The sequence below is a fragment of the Ovis canadensis genome, chromosome 14 (assembly GCF_042477335.2).
Source record: "Ovis canadensis isolate MfBH-ARS-UI-01 breed Bighorn chromosome 14, ARS-UI_OviCan_v2, whole genome shotgun sequence".
NCBI lineage: Eukaryota > Metazoa > Chordata > Mammalia > Artiodactyla > Bovidae > Ovis > Ovis canadensis.
This window is the reverse complement of record NC_091258.1, coordinates 78,645,648-78,666,434: the sequence shown is the minus strand read 5'-3', so window position 1 is coordinate 78,666,434 and position 20,787 is coordinate 78,645,648. Positions and strand designations below refer to the sequence as shown.

Sequence of the window (20,787 nt, the reverse complement as noted above, 5' to 3'; positions counted from 1 at the left end):
GAAGGGCTCACTGTGGAGCATAGGGAACGCTAGTCAATATCCTGGGATAAACCACAATGGTGAGGACCAGGAAAAAGAATGTGTATACATAGGAATGGCTACCCACTCCAGTATTCTTGCCTGGAGAATTCCATGGACAGAAGAGCCTGGGGGCTGCAGTCCATGGGGTGGCAAAGAGCTGGACATGACTGAGCATGAAACAAATGAGTATAACACACACGCGCGCTAGTCACTCCGTCTGTCCGTGGGCTCCTCCGTCCGTGGGATTCTCCAGGCAAGAGTACTGGAGTGGGTTGCCATTTCCTTCTCCAGGGAATCTTCCCAACCCAGGGATCGAACCCGGGTCTCCTGCGTTGCAGGCAGACGCTTTATCCTCTGAGCCACCAGGGAAGCCGCATATGTATATGGGAGACATATATACATATAGGGACTTTCCTAGTGGCTCAGATGGTAAAGAATCTGCCTGCAATGCAGGAGACCTGGGTTCAATTCCTGGGTTGGGAAGATTCCCTGGAGAAGGAAATGGCAACCCACTCCAGTACTCTTGCCTGGAGAATCCCATGGACAGAGGAGCCTGGTGGGCTACAGTCCATGGGGTCGCAAAGGGTCGGACATGACTGAGAGACTTCACACACATATATATACACTTTGCTATACAGCAGAAATTAATACAACATTGAAAATGAACTATACTTCAATAAAACAAAATGTTAAAAAACCCTCTTGACCTAAACATGACTTATAAAAGAGCAAACCAACCAATCACTCAGATTCTGGTTTCCAAATGCCATTCTCCACTCAAGGGACCCAGCACAGCCTGGAGAAATGGCTGACTCTGGAGCTGGGCAAGAAAAACAGAAGATAAGCCCAGAATATCTTGTGCCTAAAAGTTATGGGAGGACTGAAAAAAAAAAATGTCAAAAGGACACAGATGCAAACTTGAAGGGAGTTTCTCTATCAAAGCTGGAGCAGTTCCAGGAAAACAATAAACTCTGATGGTAACAAATGATATCCCACAAACTAAAGACAGAATTCATAAATCAACACTGAGTCAATAAACATGGAAGAAAGGAACGCTCAGAGCTGGTGGGCGGTGAGGCCACTTCCTGGTTCCCTGATGTCCGGCCTCCTGCTATAAACCCCTGCGGTGGGAGGGGTGGGCGAGCTCCTGGGGCCTCTTTTATGAGGACCCTAAACCCATCATGAAGTCTCTACTCCCAAGACCTATGCATTTCCAAGAGGCCCAACTCCTAATACTGTCCCACTGAGGATTAGGTCTCTCTTTTTCTTTTTTTCATTTTCACCAAGAACTTTACTGACCGGCATATTCACCGTGTTGTCCCTCTGCTTTCTGCCATTTTTCATTTGCTGTCGTTTACTCACTAAGTTGTGTCCGACTCTTTTGTGACCCCACATCCTGCAGCCCACCAGGCTCCTCTGTCCATGTGATTTCCCCGGCAGGAATACTGGGGTGGGTTGCCACTTCTTCCTCCAGGGGGATTAGGGCTTAATATAGGAATTCTGGGGAGACACAAATGTTCAGTCTACAGCATAGACCTAAGACATCAGCTCACCCAGTGATGTGAGAGAGGTAGCCCGTGTGCGTAGATGTTATTTATATCCTTTACATATTGCCTATTTTATAATTGCTATCTAATGTACTATTGAGTTGGCCAAAAAGTTTGAGTTTTTCCCTAAGATCGTATGGAAAAATCCGAAGGAACTTTTTAGCCAAGTCAATATATTGTATCAAACTATATATATTTATATATATGCTGCTTTTCCCCCTTTTTACATAAATTGTAGCAGCCCTTCATACCATTACACACCTAGCTTTCATTTCACTGTATATTTTGCTTTTTCAATTTCTAAAGGATGTCTTTATGGTTTTGCCCAGCATCATTGAATTCCATCGAATGCAGTCCTCAGAATTTATGTAGCCAGCCCCTCTCTTGAAGAATACTGAGCTTGCCTCGGGTTATGGTACAATAAGAGCTGGAGTTTGTAAAAATGTACATTTTCTATGACCAAGCCGAGGGATGAAGCAGGAATAATTCATATAGTTCGATTTCCCCGGCTGATTAGACTCACCCACACTCTGGGTATTTCAGGTTATCTACCTGTGTGGGTGTTTGTTGTCATCTCTGAATTCTTTGTTATCTGTTCTGTTTAGGATTCTGACATGAATTCCGGCTGAGAATAAACAGTTCAAGTTTATTCCCCACCAAAACCTCGGCTTGGCTCCAAAATCATTGCGGACAGTGACTGGAGCCATGAAATTAACAGACGCTTGCTCCTTGGAAAAAACCTACACACAAGAAACCTAGACAGCATATTGAGAAGCAGAGACATCACTTTGCCGACAAAGGTCCATATAGTCAGAGCTACGGTTTTCTGAGTAGTCACGTACGGGTGTGAGAATTGGACCACAGGGAAGGCTGAGCGCAGCATAATTGATGCTGCTGAACTGTGTTGCTGGAGACTCCTGAGAGTCCCCTGGACTGCCAGGAGATCAAGCCAGTCCATCCTAAAGGGCATCAACTCTGGACATTCACTGGAAGGACTGGTGCTGAAGCTGAAGCTCCAATCCTTTGGCCACCTGATGCGAAGAACTCACTCACTGGAAAAGCCCCTGATGCTGGGAAAGACTGAGGGCAGGAGAAGGGGGCGACAGAGGATGAGGTGGTTGGATGGCATCACCGACTCGATGGACGTGAGTTTGAGGAAGCTCCAGGAGTTGGTGAGGGACAGGGAAGCCTGGTGTGCTGCAGTCCATGGGTGGCAAACAGTCGGACACGACTGAGCGACTGGACAACAAAATCTCTGCACAAACTCTTCCCTCTAAACTGCGTCATCTTCTTAGGAGCAAACTTTAGAGCCACCATGACCAGGCTTTTTTTTTTTTTTTCTTTAAACCCATTCTGTGAAAAGGCCCATAATCATTAGAGGACAACACTGACAGTTTATAGTTTCACGGGGAAGAAGAAAAACACAGGCAAACATTTGCTCCAGCAGATGTTCAGCCCTTTGTCCCTCACACCATCTGCTTCTCCTCCTGAAGCACCGAGTTTCTGAGTTTCCCCAGCCCTCCGGAGTCCCACGGGGAGGCACCTGTCCCCAGATCCTGAACTCTGATGAACCACGGCCACCTCTCAAAATCCACAAAAGTCCATTTCTGAATGCGCGGACAAAGCCCACCTCCCCCGCCACCCCACCCTCCCCCACGGGCCCTAGAAGCCCAGTCGTTTGGCTCCTGAGTCGCGGTCGAGTCTTTGGCGTCTTTCAAACCCTTGCAGCTTCGCGGGGGTACTTGGGTGCTAATGGGAACCAGAAAGCAGGTGCGGGGCATCTCCTGAAAGAAGGCCGAGTGGAACCCTCGTGCTGAGGTTCGTCAGGGGGAGAGAGACACTTGAAGCTTTTGAAGCCCAGGCTGCGTTCGGCATAGCCAGGCCTTGTCTCACAATTATTACATTCAAGTGCGCACAATGTCCCGGGCACTCAATCACCGTGTGTCCGAGGAAGAATGGGACACGGCTGAATGGTCGGCAGAGATAAGACGTCTGTCGCCGGCACCTCCAGCAGCTGCTTAACGGAGGAAGCTGTTATTCCTTTAAGTCAGCAGAAGCTTGCACGGCCCATTTCATCTCTGCCCTTCTGCACAAACCCCACTCGAGGAGACACTGCTAACGAGCGCTAAACGTAACGTGGGCGGGGGAGGGATCCCGGGACCGAGCCCTCCCCACACCCCCATCACACCATCCCCGAGTCCAGGCTGTTCCGAGGCCGACTAGACGACTACTCCAGCCCCTCAAGGGTACTCGACCGACGGGAGCGGCGGAGACGGTTGCCATGGAGACCACCTCCGGAGTGGGAGATGCGCTGGGGTGAGGAGCGGCGGGAGGCCGGGAGACTGGAATTTTCCAGTCCCTCACATCACGTGACGAGCGGATGCTGAGCCGAGTGTAGACAGAGGGCGGCCTGTCAATAAATATCTCTATTGATTATCTGCGAATGAGTCAATAAATATCTGTATCGATTATTTGAGAATGTGTATGAAACGCAGAGAAATATCGGTGGCTTTATAGTGGTAAAGAATCCGCCTGCCGGTGCGGGAGCCACAGGAGACAGGGGCTGAATCCCTGGGCGGGAAGATCCCCTGGAGGAGGGACTGGCAACCCACTCCGGGATTTTTGCCCGAAAAATCCCATGGACAGAGGAGCCTGGAGGGCTGCAGTCCAGGGGGTCGAAAAGAGTAGGACACGACTGAGCCACAAGGAGAGAAAAGACAGCAGGTATAGAAAAATATTGGTGTCTGTAATTTGGGGAAACACAGGGTCTTTAGCGCTTGGCTTGGCCTCTCTGAAACCTCCCGTTACTTTGCTCAAAAGGGAACAGTCATCACTCCACGCTACTGGAGGATTCAATCAGTCTGGTTTTCCTAGGCCTTACTAGTCGGGTGTCCCTGGAGGATCGCCTGTGCAGGTGAAAGGCAAACCCAGGGCTACTCCCAAGACTTTCTGAAGCAAAACACCTTGTCCAAGCACTCACCCACCTTCCCACCTGTCTTTCATTTCCTCTCACCCTGATAATTTTCTTCCCAGCAGTTTTTACAGATTGTTTTCCAACATGGCAGCTGCAAGCCACTGCGGCTATTTCAGTGCCTGGAATGTGTCTAGTCTCCCCCGAGACAGGCTGTAATTGTGAACTACACATCGGATTTTTAAAAACCTAGAAACAAAAAAAATTGAAACATTTCATCGATCTTTTTTATTTTTTACATCGGTGTTATTGGTTCGAATGGCAATATTTTGTATTGGGTTTAATAAAACCTACTGTTAAGATTACTTCCGCCTATGTCTCTTTATCTTCTTTTTAAATGTGACTATTGGAAAATTGGACACTTGTGGCTTCTTTTGTGTTTCCACTGTGCCGTTTTATTGTCTGAAATAACGTGCTGATTTATTTCTTATTCATTTGCTTTCTGCATCCTTGCCTGACGGTGAACATTCAGTGAAAGATCTTGTCTGTTTTGTTGGTCCTGTATTAAATACACACATATGGCCCTTAGGAGATATATTTTTAGTGACTTGAAATCTCAAGGAGATATTTCAGAAGAGAAGAGATCCTTGAATGTCAGAAGGCTGCAGAGGAAAATTCTGTCATTAATCTTTTCGGCTAAACCTGGACCTCATCTGATGTGTTAGCTTTGGGTGCTGGAGAAACTAGGAATTTTTAATATTAGGAGGGCTGTGGGGGGGGCGGATGTCCAAAATTGTCCCAAGAGAATAGTCTAGACTTGGAGTTTAGAGGAAAATGCATGCAAAGTCTATCCACTCATCGACAGAGATAACTGGCCTAGCCTCTTGTAAATTCCCTGATCACTCCCCTGACCAAAGTCACTCCTGACCTGTCGCTTGTGCCTTACCCCAATATTTTATTCTTCAGAGAACGTAATGCTATCATAGATTTTAACATATTGTGAAACAAAAGTGCTTCTGCCACTTTAATAAACAAGAATGTCACAGCCATCAGCGACTTCTGGCCTCCACACGGGAATGAGCGCCCCCCAAACTGTGACCCAGCGGATCCTGCCGCCCCCACAGTGATTGCTGAGGAGCTGGGGAAATGCAAGAAGCCAGGTGAACAAGGACACAGAAGCGGCCCCAGACAGCTGAGGTGTGTAACAAAGGAGCTAACGCAGCAAGCCCAGAGCCTTGCGTCTCCTCGTCCATCGAACGCTGAATTCCTTGACACCTGATCTCTGATTTTCAGCTGCCTGCTCCCTTTGTTGCAAACTTGCATATATCCTGACTTACCCTCCTGATTCCTTGGAGCAGTTTTCTCAGAGCTACTGAGATTCTGTCTCCCGGGCTTGGAGTCCTAAACACTCCTACCCAATAAAATGACTCTCTGCTTTCAGCTTGTGACTATTCTTTTTAAGTTGACAATATATACGCACATGTGTGTGTCATATATGTGCATGTGCTTACATATTACTTACATGTGTGTTTCACATGTTAGCATGTATGCTCATGCTCAGTTGTGTCCAACTCTGCGACCGCATGGGCTGTGACCTGCCAGGCTCTTCTGTCCATGGAATTTTCCAGGCAATAATACTGCAGTGGGTTGCCATTTCCTATTCCAGGAGATTTCCCAACTCAGGGATTGAACCCACATCTCTTGTGTCTCTTGCCATGGCGGCGAATTCTTTACCACTGCACCACGTGGGAATCCCTATATTGTTTATATGTGCATATATTATTTACACAGAAATATTGTGTATACCAAGTAAACAAATATTATTTATGATAGTATATGTAATAATCATATATTGCACACATCGCTGTTATGTATTATTTGTATATTACATATATTTGTATATAAATAAAAGCATGCTTGTATTTACATATATATATTTGTATTTACTGCATCTTCCAATAGGAAACCAACCTGCTTGAAAACGAAAGCTCTGGTTTAGGCGACCACCACCCAGAAGACTCTGGCAGACAGCAGTGACTCTATAAACCTTTGTTGAAAGAATGAATCAGTCAAATAACTGATTACTGGCGAGAGCAAAGGTTGTTTACGTCATTGGTGCCGGAGGCTGCAACGGACACCTGTGACTTCCACTCTGGTCTTCAGGTTCCCCGCCCCTCCTGCAAAGACGCCATTGTGACCTTCTCAAAAGACAGAATCCCCAATCCCAGAAGCCCGTGTGCCCTTCCCCCAGACCGCGCCCTTCTGCTCGACAGCTCTGGTATCCATTACTCGGCCCTGGTCCTTAAGAGCATTGGCGGGGTCTCAGGGAGGCAGGCAGGCTCTGTTGCCATGGAAACTGCAGCCGAGGGATGGGGACGAGGCTGAGAGCCACTTAGCGGGTGGAACTTTCCAGACTGCGTGGGGGTTAGAGTTCCAGCCTGCCATACGAACCGATTCCCAATAAATAGTTGGCCGGGGTGGGGGGAGGGGAGTTTGAACAAAAATACGGGATCATGGGAAAGTGACGTCACCTTTCTGAGGCAGCGTTCTCATCTAAAAGTGGGGAGATACGTATATTTTTCTGTATCCTTGGAGTGTGGTGCAGATGATAATAGATGCTGTCTGTAAATCACTCGGCACCGTGCCTGTCCTAGTGTAGCCAGGATTAAAAAAAAAACAAAACTACGTTCCAGGATTCACCTGAGTCAGAATGGGAAACGAGGGAGAGAGAAGTAATTGAACACCCAAAGCCCTGGGCTGCCCTTAGACCCTTAGTGAAAGAAGAGCTCAGCCCCTGCTCCCTCCTCTCCCCGACTCAGAGTCCTGCTTTATTTTATACATAGCATCTGAGGTTACCTTCACCTGAGAGTACCTTCTTCTTTTCTTTCCCCGAGTTTTATTGAGGCATAATTATGAGATATTTTGATATATGTATATGTTGGGAAATGACCGCAATCAAGTTACGGACACACCCCTTACCCCACAGTTACAACTTTGTGTGTGTCTATGGTGGGTGCATTTGGGATCAACTCTCTTAGCACAGGTCAGGTACACAATTTGTATACTTTTATAATGACTCAGACGGTCAAGAATCTGCCTGCGATGCACGAGACCTGGGTTCAATTCCTGGGTTGGGAAGATGGCAGATGGAGAAGGGACTGTCTGCAGAAGGGAACGGTTATCCAAGCCAGTATTCTTTCTGGGAGGACCCCATGGACAGAGGAGCCTGGCAGGCCACAGTCCATGGGGTCACGAAGACTTGGACATGGCTGAGTGGCTAACACATGCATAGTCGTATTAACCACAGTCACCAGGTTGTACATTAAATCTGCAGAACTTATTCCCTTGCATAACTGAAACTTCCAACCCTTTGACCCCCATCTCTGTATTTCCCCTAGTCAGTTCAGTCACTCAGTCGTGTCTGACTCTTTGTGACCCCATGGACCACAGCACGCCAGGCCTCCCCGTCCATCACCAACTCCCAGAGCTTGCTCAAACTCATGTCCATCGAGTCGGTGATGCCATCCAACCATCTCATCCTCTGTCACCCCCTTCTCCTCCCACCTTCACTCTTTCCCAGCATCAGAGCCTTTTTTTTTCTTCCCTAACCCTTTTTTTAATTTGCCCTAATTAACCCTTCTCCTGGCGTGCTGCAGTCCCTGGGATCGCAAAGAGTTGGCCGTGACTGAGTGACTGAACTGAACTGAACCCCTTTCCTGCTTTATTATCTCCCCCACCCCCTCAATCTTTCCCAGCATCAGGGTCTTTTGTTCACCCTAACGCTTGTCCTGCTTTATCACCCCCCCACTCCCCACTGCAGAGTGAGCCCCCTTCCGTGGGATGGAGCCGTCTGTCTCGGTCTCCCCCTGCACCCCTGGCCCAGCCTAGTGCCTGCACACAGCAGGTGCCTCACCTACCATGCACGCAGATGTGTGGAGGCATCCACGCACTGTCTGGTGGGAGGAGAGGCGTCTGAAAGGCAGAATGACTTAGGAAATGGAGGGTGAGACAGAGGACACGTTTGTGGGGGGATAAACAGTTAAGGGAGGCGGGCTGAGGGGACCTTGATATTCAGACGGGAGGAGACCTCGCTGTCTGACCCTGGGGCTGAGCACAGGAGAGGTGAAGGGGGAGAGGAGCCTCAGGGGCATCTCTTCCCAGGGAGAGGCGCCCACTCCCAAGGCCCCAGACACCCCTGAAACCCAAAGGTCCCAGCTCAGAGTCTCACAAGGGTGACACAGGAACGCAAGAAGGTGGGCTGGGGCTTGTGCCCAATGTACAGTTCAGAGTAGTTTTCATTTCCATAAGGATACTAATATATCCTCTCGCTCTCCTTTGTTTTAAACTAAGTATCTGAAGTGATGCCATTTGCTGCAACTGGACGGCCCTGGAGATGATCATACTGAGTGAAGTACAGTCAGAGAAAAGCAAATATCCTGTGATATTACTCATACGTGGGCTCTAAACAAACGATACAAAAGAACTTATTTACAAAACAGAGACACCCACAGACCTGGAGAACGAACTTATGGTCGTTTGGGGGGTGGCGAGGGTGGGAGGGAAGGGGTGGTTTGGGAGTTTGGGATGGACAAGCACGCACTGCCGTGTATTTGAAATGGAGAGCCAGCAAGGACCTACTCCTGCGGAGCACAGGGACCTCTGCCGCGCGCTGTGTAACGGTCTAAATGGGAAGGGAATCCGAATAAGAACAGAAGCACGTATTAGTAGGCGCACAACCGAATCACTCTGCTGTGCTCCCGAAACTAATGCAACACTGTAAACCAACTATACTCCAGGATAAAATAAAAAATAAAATAAGTGATCACCATTACAGACTCACTAGAAGGGTGAAAAATAAAGAGAATGACGCCCTGAGCACTGGGGAGATGTGTGCAGCCCCAGAAACGTTGTCCCCAATGGCACAGCCATTGGGGACAAAGCCCTGGCATTTCCCTAAAGTGAGCGCTTCTCTTCAGTCTGGCCTCAGTGTTCTCAAGGGTGCGGAGTGACACCTCCTATGAAAGGCAACCACGGCCTCGAGCACGCGAAGCGGACGCTGATCAGCGTCTGAACGTACAGGGGGTGGTGGGCAGTGTGGCCACGCGGAGAAGGTGGGACTCGGTAACTTGAGCAGCTGCTTTCCGGACTCCAGCCAGTGGCTTGTGCGCATGACATCGAACCAGTGCCGCTAGGTGCTCTGAAGTTTCGAGAAAAATCAGAAAGCTGTATTTTTATGTTGAAATGAGCTCTCCCATGATTTCGCTGCTGCGTCAAGGCGTATCCATCGGTGGCGGGTTTGTAAAGGGGCTCCGTCTTTTTTGTTTTCCTCACTTCTCTTTAAAGAACTTCTTTTTAATATATATATGTTTTTTGCAAGGCAGGTCTGGGAATGAATTCCTTCCATTTTTATTTGTCTGAGAAAGTGTTTTGTTTTTTCTTCATTTAAAAAATTACTTTTTAATTTCTGTGACTGCATCAGGGCTTTGCTGTGGCTTGAGGGTTCTCCAGCTGTGGTGTGCAGACTTGGTTGCTTGCAGCATGGGGGATCTTAGTTCCCTGACCAGGGATCGAACCTGTGTCCTCTGCATCACAAGGTGAATTCTTAACACTGGGACACCAAGGGAGTCCCTCTCTTTCATTTTTGAAGGATAGTTTTTTCTGGAGATACAGTTATGCACTGGTGGGCTTTTTGTTTGCACGCTTAAATAGTTAACAATTAAAAAAAAATTTTTTTTTTCCATTGGCTGCACTGAACGGCACGTGGGATCCTGGTTTCCTGACTAGGGTTTGAACCTGTGCCCCTTGCCTTGGCAGCACTGGAAGTGAAAAGTCTTAACCACTGGGCCACCAGGGAATCCCCTAGGCACAATTTTTACGGTGGGCAATTTGCATTAAAGATGCAAAATCAGATGGCTTTTTCCCCTTTGACCTGGCAGTTTTAGTTCCAAGGATAAATTGCACAGCTGCACTTGTATTGAGACGTGCAACAGCAGGGGCGTCGCGGAGCTGACTGCAGCCATGTCAGTTGCCAGAGGAGGGGCCCAGCCTCAGTGTCAAGGTGAGATATCGCGTGACAACCATACCGTGGGGTGTCCTCAGTCTGTAAGAGGAATGGGTCATCTGCTGAAGTCCCAGTGTAGACTGACCACCAAGGACTCATTTATTTAACGTGCATACAGACCCCACAGGCAACCGCCGCCCAGCTGCTCTTCTTTCAGCTCTCACCCCAACCCCTGTTTTGCTGGTGTTCAGTTGCTCAGTCGTGTCTGACTCTTTGCGACCCCATGCACTGCAGCACGCCAGGTTCCCCCATCCTTCACGATCTCCCGGAGTTTGCTCAGACTCACGTTCACCGAGTCAGTGATATTTTAGAGCTGGGGGAATGGAGGACCGAGAGAGGAAGCCCAGGGTCCCAGGGTAACAGGTGGACACGCTGGGAGTCAAATTTAGACAGTGCGTTCAGTCCAGGCGTTTAACCACCAAACTATGCTGTCTTCACATTAGGAAATAGCAAGCTGCAGAAAACGTGGATGCAAAAATCACTATTCTGTTTTTAAAAGGAGGGAGCTGCCAATGTGATGTGCTTATAACGCCTCGTCAAGGATGATGTTCCACATTCCTCAGAGGGAACGGGGTGACTGGGGACTGGCAGGAAAGTTGAGTTTTCACTAGACAATACTTCCCATAAGATTATTATGTCCACAGAGTTGAGACGTAATCACCATTTAAAATGTACTCTCACTGAAGCGACCTAAGTTTCCATCGACAGGTGAATGGATGAAGAAGATGGGGTATATATGCACACTGGAGTATCACTCAGCCATAAAAAAGAATAAGACAATGCCTTGTGCAGCCACGTGGATGGACCTAGAAATTATCACACTGCGTGAAGTAAGTCAGAGAAAGACAAACATCATATGATATTGCTTATGTTGTTTAGACACTCAGCCGTGTCCAGCTCTTTTTTCACTTGATGGACTGCAGCCCTCCAGGCTCCTCTGTCCATCAGATTTTCCAGGCAAGGATACTGGAGTGAGTGGCTATTCCTTTCACCGGGGGATATTCCCCACCCAGGGATGAAACCTGTATCTCCTATGTCTCCTGCCTTGGCAGGCGGACTCTTTACCACCGAGCCACCAGGAAAGCTCATGATATCGCTTTATATGTGGAGTCTAAAAACATGATAAAACAAACTTACTTATAAAACGCAAACAGAGTCACATACATAGAAAATAAATTTATGGTGACCAAGGGGGTGAGTGGGGGCGGGGGGAGGAGGGATACATTAGGAGTTTGGAATTATCAGATATATACTTTAATAACCAATACAGATCAGGGAACTATATTCAATATCTTGTAATAACCTGGAATGTGAAAGAATCTGAAAAATATATATATGTATCTTTATATCTATGTCTGAATCACTGTGCTGGACCCCAGAAACTAACCCAGCATGGTAAACCAAGCATGCTTCAATGAATATTTTTTTTTAATTTTTTTTTTGTTGAAGGATAATTGGTTTACAGAATTTTGTTTTTTTTCTGCCAGACCTCAATATGAATCAGCCACAGGTATACAAAAAAATAATAATAAAATGTACTACTGTTAAAAAGGGAAAACACGAAATTGAATCTGATGCTGCGGGGTCTGTCTTCCCAGAACTGCGCGCCTGCCGTCATAACAATACAGTCTCCGCGTCCGCGCCCCGGCAGCTGAACCGCAGTCCCAGAGCCTCCTCGAAGGAGGCTCTGCGGCTTTTTCTTCGTCCTCCTAGGTCTCTCCAGACAGAAGCCTGGAGCTTAAAATAGGCACAGAATTAATGTAGCAATTGAATTATCTGTGTTCATCATCTATTTAATCCAGTCAATATGTTTGGAATAAATAAGTGGTTTAAGGAATGAAGGAGCACGCTTGCGAACAGGTGGGGTGGATGGTGTCTGCGGCTCTTCGGGGCCACTTGGGATGTCTGCAGAAAACCCGCCTGGACTTCTCCCCGCCTGCCCCCGCGCAGACCCCAGTCTAAAGATGCACTTTAATTGGATCAAAGTCGTGAGTGGCCTACTAATGGGGAGCCCTTGCTCCGGCCTCCCCCTCCTCCCCCTCATCAGGCCGCGCGGTCGTTTATCAGCCTGGAGAGCTGTCGGCGGGCGACATCCATTGCTATGGAAACCGCAGCCGGCAGGGAGGCGGTGGGGCTGCGGCAGGAGCAGGAGAGGGGCGGTGGGGGGACCCTGGAGCCTGGAATTTTCCAGGCGCAGGACTTAGACTGTATGTGCGTGCGTGTTCGAACCCTTGCCTGGACTCTGGGGAGGGGGTGCTTCTTGGGGGGAGATGCTGAGAAGGGGGCTCTGGCCTCTCGCCCACCCCCATTCTGAACCTCCCTTTCCCGATGCAGAAGAGACTTCATGGGGTTCTCTGCCCTGGAGAAAGGTAGAGATTTTTAGATAAAGGTAAAGATTCTAGAATCTTCCAGAATCCCATGCCCATCATTTTCCTGTAGTGCGCGCTGAGTCGCGTCCGACTCTTTAGTACCCCGTGGATTTTATGTGGCCTACCAGGCTCCTCTGTCCACGGGATTCTCCAGGCGAGAATACTGGAGTGGGGGGCCGGGCCCTCCTCCAGGGGATCTTCCCCACCCAGGGGAACCCGGGTCTCCCCCATCCGCAGGCAGACTCTTCACTGTCTGAGCCACCAGACAGGTTCCCGCCCGCTTGACTTCCTCCAAACGAGCTGCGTGTGCCTGCTGCAGGGTCCTGTCTTCTGCTGGGGTCAGGGGTCTCTGAGAGTTGTGCTGCCCTAGTTACCTGGGGGCCCTGACAGCGTTGGGCCGTGCCCGGCACGTAGTAGGTCTGGAGGACGGACAGCCTGACTCGGGTGAGCGAATGGGTGAGCGGATCAGTGTTTCCTGTTCTCCCACAGTCTCACAGGAGCAGACTGGGAGGGACCGAGTGCCTGGATTCTTCCGGCCTCCAGGGGAGGCAGAAGTTGTGACCCTGACCCCCCTCCTCCACACCCCCTCCCCCGGGAGGGCGCCTGTTCCAGGAAGGGCACACGGACCCCCACGGATGGAGGGCCTGGGCTTCACTGTCTCAGCTTTATTGACGTGTAACCGACGCGTTAAAACGGTATACGTTTACGATGGACAGAGGAGAGATTTGATGCAAGTGTTCACTGTGAAATAACCGTCACAGCCACGTTAATGCATCCGGCATCCCCAAGTCACCAGTCTTTCCTCCTTTCCTGGCTTCCTCCTTCCTTCCTCCCCTCCCTCCACCTCCTCTCCCTCCTCCCCTTCCTCTTCAGGTCTGTGCTGAACACTCAACGACCCTCTTAGCAAACTGCATGTTTACACTACACGGCCCTAACTACAGTCACACTGCTCTACGGCACACAGACATCCCGGGGGCTTACAGGTCTGCCCTTGGCTGCGGGGCAGGCGCTCCTCAGTGGTACGTCTGGATTTGAATCCGGGTCAATGAGCTGTGCACCCGGGGGCCAGTGGCTTAACCTCCCTGTGCCTCCAGAGCTTGCACATGACTGGGGCTCAGGAGGGATTACGTTTAGCTGTCTTTTGTATATAGTTTTTCACTTCATAAATATGTGTATACCTTGCAGTACATGGCTCTAGGCACACAGCTCAGAGGTTAAAGCATCCGACTCCAATGCAGGAGACCCGGGTTCGATCCCTGGGTCGGGAAGATCCCCTGGAGAAGGAAATGGCAACCCACTCCAGTATTCTTGCCTGGAGAATCCCATGGACAGAGGAGCCTGGTAGGCTATAGTCCACGGGGTCGCACAGAGTCGGACACGACTGAGTGACTTCACTTCACTTTGCAGTACATATGGTAGATAATTAGTAACCGATACACAGTCGGCCCCTAAACAGCGTGGGGGTGTTAGAGGTGCTGACTCCGTGCAGTTAAAAATCTGCACATGGCTTGCTGTCAGTCCCCTGTGCGCTTGGTTTCTTGGTATCCGTAGGTCTAATCATGTGGCACTGCGGGAAGTACTATTGAGAAAAAACTGCACATAAATGGATCTGTGAAGTTCAAACCTGTATTGTTCAGGGGCCAGCTGTATTTTACCCATTGTGTGTTCAGTTGCTCAGTTGTGTCCAGCTCTTTGGGACCCCATGGACTGCAGCACGCCAGGCCTCCCTGTCCAGCACCAACTCCTGGAGTCCACCCAAACCCATGTCCATCGAGTCAGTGATGCCATCCAGCCATCTCATCCTCTGTCGTCCCCTTCTCCTCCTGCCCTCAATCCTTCCCAGCATCAGGGTCTTTTCCAGTGAGTCAGTGCTTCACATCAGGTGGCCAAAGGATTGGAGCTTCAGCTTCAGCAGCAGTCCTTCCAGTGAACACCCAGATGGACTGGTTGGATCTCCCTGAAGTCCAAGGGACTCTCAGGAGTCTTCTCCAGCACCACAGTTCAAAAGCATCAATTCTTCTGCGCTCAGCTTTCTTTATGGTCCAACTCTCACATCCATCCGTGACTACTGGAAAAACCATGGCTTAGGGAGTTCCTTCGGAGAAGGCGATGGCAACTCACTCCAATACTCTTGCCTGGAAAATCCTATGGACAGAGGAGCCTGGTAGGCTGCAGTCCATGGGGTCGCTAAGAGTCGGATACGACTGAGCATCTTCACTTTCACTTTTTACTTTCATGCACTGGAGAAGGAAATGGCAACCCAGTCCAGTGTTCTTGCCTGGAGAATCCCAGGGACGGGGGCGCCTGGTGGGCTGCTGTCTATGGGGTCGCACAGAGTCCGACATGACTGAAGCAACTTAGCAGCAGCAGCAACTTTCTTTATAGTCCAACTCTCACATCCGTATATATGTACCTAAAATCAATAAATAGATTTATATATAAAATACATAATATATTTTATAAATTAAAAATTCATAGGCTGAGCGCACACACATATAAATCAGTGGCTCTTAACTGAGAGTGATTTTGCCCCTCAGGGGACAATTTGTCAGCGTCTGGAGGTATTTTTGTTGTCACAACTGAGGGCTGATGCTGCTGCTATCCAAAGACCCCCATCAGTATCCCACAGCACACTGGACGGCCCCCACAGGAAAGAGGGACCTGACCCCCAAGCCTGGTCCACACACATACATTTATAATAGTCCAGACCAAAGGCATGTAAAGAAATATAACTCAAGCCACATAGGTAACACCATTTCCTAATGTCCTCGTTAAAAAAATAGAAAAAGCACCGGTGACATCGATTTTAAGACCAGCTCTCATTTAACCCAATGCAGCCAACTTGTACGCCGGTCATTTTTCGCGAGGGAACGGGAGAGCAGACACGCCCTGAGTACACAGCCCCGGACAGAGAGGAACCCTGGGCACAAGGGCTGACTGTAAGCTACACTCAAATCTTCAGCTGCTCGGAGGTCGCCGCCCCAGCCCGTGCTGCTCAAGGGTCACCTACGTGTTCAAGATCTCCTCGCGCGTCCTCAGTATCACGGCTGGGAACCCCCTGGGCTCCGGTGGTTAGGGTCCTGCCCTCTCATGCCAAGGGCCCCGGCTTCCATCCCTGGTTGGGAAGTAAGATCCCCAAAGTCAGGCGAGGTGCTTAAGAACAAACAAAACCAAACCAGCACTGCCAACGAGCTGCCTCATCTCCTTTTCTCCTGCAGCCTCTGAAACCCGGTGTGGGTCACACTTTACAGCACACGTCGGTTCCCGCCAGCCACATTTCGAGGGCTCGGGACCTGCGAGCCGGGGGGCCTTTCTGGTGGGGCGCGTGGCTGGGGGAAGAACGCTGGTCACAATGAACAGAATCGCCAGCAGAGGGCGACAGAGAATAGCATGGATTTACTGAAATGCGAAGGACAAGACTGCATGATATCACTCATATGCGGGATCTGAAATGCAAAACAAACACGTGAAGATAACGAAAAGAAAAGAGAGAAAAGGCTCACAGATGTGAGAGCAAGCCTGTGGTTACCAGTGGGGAGCGGGAAGTGGGGAGACGCCGTGCAGGGGAGGTGCTGAGTTGCTCAGTCGTGCCCGACTCTTGGTGACCTGTAGCCCGCCAGGCTCCTCTGCCATCAGATCCTGCAGGCAAGAATCCTGGAGTGGGTTGCCATGTCCTTCTCCAGGGGGTCTTCCTGACACAGGGATTGAACCCAAGTCTCCTGCATCGGCAGGCTGGTTCTTTACCACTGAGGATTAAAAGATACAAACTTCTACGCATAAAATAGATAAGCTATGTGGATATACTGTAACTATACAGCATAGGGAAGGTAGTCAATAATTTACAGTGACTACAAATGGTGTCTAGCCTTTGAAAATTGTGAGTCAGTATGCTGTACACCTGAAACTCATACAGTGTTGTAAATCCACTATCTCTGAATTCAGAGAGGAGGTGGTGGTGACAGGGAGGGCATGTTCTTTACAGTCTGATCCACCCGGGGAAGCCCGAAAGTCTTAGTCACGTCCAGCTCTGTGACCCCATGGACTGTAGTCCACTAAGCTCCTCTGTCCATGGAGTTCTCCAGGCAGGGATACTGGAGTGGGTTGCTATTTCCTTCTCCTGGGGTTCTTCCTGACTCAGGGATCAAACCCAGGTCTTCTGCGTTGGCAGGAAGATTTTCTTTTTCTTTTTTTAAAATACCACTGAGCCACCTAGGAAGCCAAAACCAGACAAAAACAAAGAGGGGGGAAAAAAAAAGCCTGAAAACAGATTTGGTGCCGGCGGGGACTGTAAACAGTTTTTCTTTCTTTATTTTAATCTGCATTTTCTCAAGTTTCTACAACAAAGATGATTTTTTTCTTAGGTTAAAAAAAGAGAAAAACATCACAGAGTTACTCTAAAACCTATCCAGCTGGAAAGAAATGCACCCAGCAGGCAGTCTGAGAAAGGAACAGGCTTGTGGCCACAGAGGGCCCCTTCTCCGTGGAGGAGACAGCAGGGCTGGGGGCTGACGGGCTGGGTGTCATCTAGTTCCGTGCTGTGTCCTCCCCAGACAACACGTCAGAGTGTCCATCTCCGTCTTCCCAGTGGGGTCAGGACCCCCTCCACCCCGTGGAGGGTGACCACAGGTCCTCCCCTAGTAGGGTGCACGGCCACCCGTGGCCCACCAGGTGAGACATGGCAAGATCCCCCCCATCCTCAACCCAGCTCGTGTTAATCGCTCCATCGTGTCTGACTCTGTAGCCCGCCAAGCTCCTCTGTCCACGGGATTCTCCAGGCAAGGATACTGGAGTGGGTGGCCATGTCCCTCTCCAGGGGATCTTCCCTAACTTGGGTCTCCGGCACTGCAGGCAGATTCTTTACCAACTGAGCCATCCCAGCCATCCTCAGAACCCAGCTGGTAGCGCAGATGTCCTGAGCAGACCAGTACTGAGAAAAGCAGTGGTGATGATGGCCACCGCATGTTCAACGCCCTCTCTTGGGACAGGCCCTGTCCACAGGCCCTTTCCAAATGAACCACGCTCCCCAACAACCCTGTGAGGGGCTCCTTTGATGATCCCCGATTTCAAGACGACTGGGGCTCAGAGAGGTTAAGCAACTGGCCCGAGGGCACACAGCTGGTGGGTGGGGCTGGGAAGAGCTGAGACCCACACAAGCTTGTCAGGTCATGTGTATACGGGCAGCGTCGTTGCACACACACGGAGGCACGCCTGCGCGTGCACGGGTCTCAGATGAAGGGAAAGCAGGTGGAACCTGGGGCGGGGGCGGGCCATGACGCAGCCGGGGCGCTCCTGCCGTTCTGCAGGCGATGGTTCTCTGCTGTGCGCCGTCTCTGGTCTCCGCCCACCGACCCCAGCATCCACCCCCACCCCCGCCGCCCCCGCCTCCGGCCCCTCGGGACAACCCGCAGTGTCCCAGGTATTGCCCAACGTTTCCCGGGGGCACAGTCGCCCGGTTGAGGGCCGCGGCGTGGCTTCCTGGGACCCCTTTCTTCGGAGGCTTTGGTTCACACCCGCCTCTTCCTCCGGGACCGCGGGGGGCGCAGGAGGGCCCAGCCCGCGGCCTCTGGCTTCTGCCCACCGCGTCCTCGGCGCCGCACGGCCGGGGGGCTCCTGTGTAGACACGGATCTGACGTCAGCCCCTGCGGAGACCCGCCGGCCTTGGCGCACAGGCCCCCCCACTGCCCGCCGCGCTCCCGCCCGGGGGCCTTCCTGCTGCTCCCGGAACCGCCGCCCGCGGCCCTGCCCCAGGGCCTTTGCTCAATCTGGTGCGTGCGCGCCAAGCCACTCAGTCCTGTCCGGCCCTGTCCAGGCAATGACCCTGGAGTGGGCTGCCGCGCCCTCCTCCAGGGGGTCTTCCCGACCCAGGGGTCGAGCCTGCATCTGCCTCCTGCGTTGGCAGGTGGGCTCTTTACCGCTAGCGCCGCCTGCGAAGCCCTCCCAGTCTAGAGGGCACAGCGGATCCGGTTAGAACAGTCTCGCTCGGGTCATTCCCAAGGTTGAAGGAAAACTGCCTCCATTTGTACGGCTTTCATTGCAGTGCGGTTGATTCGGTGCTGCGTTGGTTTCAGGTATCCAGCAGTGATTCGGTTACACACACACACACATCCACATTCTTTTTCGGATTCTTTTCCATGATGGTTTATCACAGGATATTGAACCGAGTTTCCTGTGCCCCACAGTAGGGCCTTGCTGTTTATCCATCCTGTATATAATAGCTGACATCTGCTGACCCCAAAACTCCCAATCCTTCCCACCCCCACCCCTTGGCCATCATGAGTCTGTTCTCTACGTCTGAGTCTGTTTATGCTTCACAGATAAGTTCATTTCTGTCATATTTTAGATTCCTCCTATCACTGATATCCCAGGGTACTTGTTTTTCTCTTTACGACGCACTTCACTTCCTATGATCATCTCTAGGTCCGTCCACGTTGGTGCAAATGGCATTATTTCATTTCTTAAATGGCTGAACAGTAAACCTATCTCTATTTTTTTATTACTGTTTTAAATTATTTTTCCAGGTGTCCTGAGAAATGATGGGCACATATCATTGTATAAAAATTATGAGGGGAGAGAGAGATTAGGAGTTTGGGATTAATATACACATGCACCATGTGTATAAAATAAACAACAAAGATTTCCTGTACAGCACAGGAAACTACATTCAGTATCTTGCAATAAACCATAATGGGAAAAGTGTAAAAAGAATACAGATATATACAAAGGCAGGTATAGCTGCATCACTTTGCTATATACCAGAAGCTAACACAATGCTGTAAATCGACTAAGCTTCCATTTTAAAATTACCGTGCTCACTTCAGCTGCACATATACTAAAACTGGACCGATCCAGATAAGATTAACATGGCCCAGGCTCAAGCAAATGCATGAAGCGCTCCATATTTTGAGTCTTTCAAAGGAGAAGTTCTTGGGACTTTCTTGGTGGTCTGGTGGTTAGCACTCAGCGCTTTCACTGCAGGGGGCCCAGGTTCAATTCCTCACTGGGGAACCAAGATCCCGCAAGCTTCGAGGTGTGACCCAGAAGAAAAATTTAAAAGAAAAAAAGAAAAGCAGAAATTCTTAATTTTTATGAAGTCCAAATGATCATTCTTTATTAATTTTTGAATTGTGGCTTTGGAGTAATATCAAAGAGATATTTGTATTAACTCACAATCAGAAGGACTTTCTGCTAAGCTTCCTTCTAGTAATTTTATATTTTCGATTCCTTGGATGGCTAATTAAAATTTTGAGCTAATGTTGGTTTACTCTGTAAGTTACGAATCAAAGTTTTCTTTTAACATGGCAAGAAAAATAAATTTTAAATTACCTTTAATGAGATTTTTTTCAGTTAAGCAGGGAGTCCAGTGAAACTTTTTAAAAACTGTTATGGAGGGAACCACACAGACAACAACATTAATGACGGGGACTACAGAAGCAGTTTTGAGAGGCCTGGAATTTGGTGACTATCATTCTAGCAGCACAGATAATCTTCCTAAAAGGCAGATCTGAGACGGAGCCGCTCCTGTTTAGAATCCTGCCCTCCGGGAGAAGGAACAGGTTGTACACAGTGCTGACATTCGAGGCAAGTCTGACCCCAGGTCCCCTCTGGAACCTTCTTCTTTAAAAATGTTTATTTATATGTATTTATTTGGCTGCGCCGGGTCTTAGTTGCGCCTTGTGGGCTCTAGCTCCCTGACCGGGAATCGAACCTGGGCCCCCTGCCTTGGAAGCGCAGAGTCTTAGCCACTGGACTACCAGGGAAGCCTCGCCCCCAAGCCTTCTTGCCGGATCCCCACCCGCTCTCACTGTGACTGCACCAGATGCGGTGCCCAGCCTCATTGGTCCCCACCGGCCTCCCCACAACCTGCGGGGCCTAGGAGGG

At 49.8% G+C, this 20,787-nt stretch overlaps 1 long non-coding RNA gene and 1 pseudogene across 1 annotated transcript; one reads left to right on the top strand and one right to left on the bottom strand.

The window, feature by feature from the left end:
• Window positions 1–14,521: 14,521 nt before the first annotated feature.
• On the bottom strand, window positions 14,522–16,024 carry LOC138419390 (uncharacterized). Its single transcript, XR_011248952.1, has 2 exons — window positions 15,920–16,024; window positions 14,522–15,322 (listed from the first exon to the last, which is right to left on the bottom strand). It is a non-coding gene; the product is annotated as an uncharacterized lncRNA (long non-coding RNA).
• A 3,690-nt stretch (window positions 16,025–19,714) lies between these two features.
• On the top strand, window positions 19,715–19,812 carry LOC138419904 (U6 spliceosomal RNA; annotated as a pseudogene).
• Window positions 19,813–20,787: the final 975 nt, after the last annotated feature.